This window comes from Carex rostrata, chromosome 19, assembly GCF_964058835.1.
Source record: "Carex rostrata chromosome 19, lpCarRost1.2, whole genome shotgun sequence".
Lineage (NCBI taxonomy): Eukaryota > Viridiplantae > Streptophyta > Magnoliopsida > Poales > Cyperaceae > Carex > Carex rostrata.
The window spans coordinates 1,227,085-1,230,748 of NC_135936.1; positions in this window are offsets into that span (position 1 = coordinate 1,227,085).

Genomic DNA, 3,664 nt, shown 5'->3' on the forward strand with positions numbered 1-3,664 from the left:
TACATGGCATTGCTTGTTGCTGGGACTATATATTGAAAAGACGTGAAGAGCTGTTGTTTTTTGCTATTCAAATGTTTTTTTAAATGATATATAAATAATATGATTTGCTAATTACTGTTAAGACAAGTCAGATTACTCTCTAAAACTAGGCAGAAGTGTAAATTTGGATAAATAATTTATATTAATTTACCAACAACGATGATTGAGTAATTTTTTTAAAACTTCACTAAATTTTACTCCATGAATTGTTGAACGTTTTGTTTCGATCGAATTATTTATTTATCTTTTCATCTAAAAAAATAGTGGAGAAATGAGATTGGTGTCCACTTAAAAAAGGCCAGAAACTATGTCCACAGAGTAAAAAGTTGCATCCACCACCAATTTCATTTCAATAGAACAACAAGTTGATAAATTATTGATTTGGGAGAAGCGAGTCAAAGTAATTTAGTGGCATTTTTTTTAAAAGGAAGCTGACAATTAAGAAATCACCAGGCCAAACGTTCTAAAATATTATATTCTAAATAATACAAACAATCAAAACCATATAAGTATTTATTCGTGATTAAGAATTTCATATCGACATAACTAGATTTATTTTCGAACCAAATCCTCTTTAGCACTGTAATTTATTTTCTGACCTTCCTGGTTCGAATTATTTATTTACTTTAGCACTGTAAATTTAAGGATGACGACTAAAGTAGTTTACATTTTATATATCATAATAATAAAGTCAGTAAATTTATTTATTGAGCCCTTCATTCTTGCAAAAATGATCTCGAAGGCTCATATATGTGCGTGCATGATTTGCTGATTTTTTTTAAATGTTACATCAATTATAATCAAGTTCATTTATTATTGGGTGCTTTTAATTTCGAATTATTAAATTAGAAAAAAGTGGTAACTTATGCCACATTACTTATCTAACAAAGTTTCTCCTCATATGAACAATTACAATTTTATTTATCTTTATTGTTGTTGTTGTAAATGTAAATGTCACAATAGCTATTTTAACAGAAAACTGTTATTCACACAAAAGTATGCACAAAGTTTCAGTACAGCAAGCTGTACCTTTTAACCTTGATTACACTTTCGACTCAGATTGCAGGTGTACAATCCTAATCGCGTAGTATTATCAGGTATCGATCCACAGAGACGGTTGAAACTTAACTGGACTTTACTTAAATTAAATAAACTCTAGAAGTTGAAAATGTGATTTTGGTGTTTTAAAAAGATTAATAATAATATTCAAAACAATAAAAATTTTTGGGGTTTTGTTTAATAAGAATAAAAAGGCGTTTCCAGGGTTCATATTTCATTTCTGTCCAGCCCCGAGGCATACGGCCCGTACGGATTCCCGTACGGCCCGTAAGGGACCCCGAGTTAATGCTGCAGCTACTGTTTTCTACGTTGGTGCTAATGTTTAGGGTTTCTATCGACCAGATCTAGATACCTAACCTCAACTTTCGCATTTTGGCCTAGTACCCGATTACCGGACTCAAATACTTCCCTCTTAAATGCGTTAAACCTCAACTTTCGCATTTTGGCCTAATTTATCCAAGTTACTTGTCGGTTTACTAAAAGTATCCAAGGACTTTCGCCTCAAGGAAAGTTTCACCTTTCGGGTACTCCTTGGTTTCACCCTACTTCATATACTTTATTCGGTTGGATTAAATGTCATAGACTTGGCTCCTAACACTTAGATGTGCACATTCATCTAACGGGATGACTAATCGATTCAAGCAAGCACAAATAAAGCAATCAAAATACTACACAACAAGGTAAAAACAAACCATTCAACACAAAATCCAAGTAGCATGCAAACAAAACCAAACTAGAAACTACATCTTAGCCCTAGAAACTAAAAGAAAAGAAAGCAAATAAAACAAGTAAAGATAATGATAAGGGAGCTCATGGCAAAACTCGAGGAACGAAGAAGATCCGTCGCAAAACTTTCGTTTTTCTCCTCTCTACTTGTTCTCCAAGCCAAGCCCTCACTCCCCCTAGGGAAGGTTGTCCAGGTTCAACCACGAAATCTCCTTTTTATGGTGTGGAATATCTCATTTAATACCTCAGATTACGCCCCCAGAGGCTTCCTTTTCGGCCTCCTTAAATTATGCTCATTTCAGATTCCAGCTGGATTTTCCGAATTAGCGTCCTACGGGCCGTAGGGGACCCCGTACGGGCCGTATGCCTGTGCTTTGTCTTGGAGACTTTGTGCCTCTGTTGTGGAACCTTCTGTGCAGTTGGGCAGATCTTGTACGGGCCGTATGAAAAGTAGTCAGATCCAGTTTTTCGCCATTTTTCCTGCAAAATACCAAACAAAGCATAGCAGTACCACATTTCATCGAAATATAAGTAAAAAGTCCACATTTATAGGCTTTAAAGCATAGGTTTCAGTGTAAATCAGGGCCGTAATTTAGATATAATATGGAGATATCAACTGTCTTCTTCTTCTTTTTTTCTTTTTTTTTAAGTTCATAAGTGGATGAATTAGAATGGTATCTAAACTTGTGTGAAAGCTTATTTCAAGATGAAGAGGGTTCAAAACTTCAAATATCTCTATTTTTGGTGTCTCTACTATGCTTTCATTTTTAAAATGTAAATAATTCAAAATTTAAATTATAAGCATCAAAATAAAATCGTTCGATGTGATTTATGTTATTTTTTCTATATGCTCATAAAAAATTTATCACGTTTCAGCTTTATTTTTATGTGAATCAATAAGTTGAAAAAACAACATCTAAAAATTATTGACATTAGTATATTTGTACAAGCTCTCAATGACGAGTTTGACTAGTATAACATTAATGTCATTTTAATCTATATAACACCAACTTCAAAACATATTAAATCGATTTCAAACGGTGAATCCAAATCGTTCAAACTAGTCTACTTCATTAGTTGTGCGTTTACATGTAAAATTTATAACTTTTTGAATTTATTTGGTATCAAGTCAAGCGGTCAAATGTGTAAGCTTTTAAGTTAATTTTAATACATTCATTTTTCAATATTTTTACCGCTTGATTTGATACTAAAATAACTCGAAAATATAAAAAGTTTGCATATAAATGCATCACTCATAAAGTAAATTGGTCTGAATGGTTTGGATTAGTCGTTTCAAGTCTATTCAATCAATTTTGAAATTAGTGTCATGTGACACCGATGTCATACTAGCCGGACTCCTCAATGACAACCAAAACAAAGTTCAAATGTCATAATTTTTTATGTGTGCATAAATAAAATCATGTAGATCATATCCAACGGTTTATTTTGACTTTCAAGTTATTAAAGTTTTTGAAATGAACACACAAAAAATGGAGACATTTGAACTCTCCTATATCAAAATTTTAAAAAAATAAAGAAAAGTATATTGTCCCATAGGTTCATACTTGTGCTTTGTCAAAATAGATTGTAATTAATAATTGTCAAGTACGATTTACGTACAAAATTGATTATTAATTAAATTTTAATTCCGACCAGTTCACACTTCAAGCAATTTTGCATATTAAATCTGTACCAATTAATGCCTCATAATTCGTAGCAGCGTGTGAGCAGAGGATTTGGTTCCCGGCGCGTGTTTGTATGGTGAGAGAAACGATGAGGATGGTAAGAGCATTTATATATCTGAAACTCTTGGAGTTTCTAAATAACTATTAACTGTTGT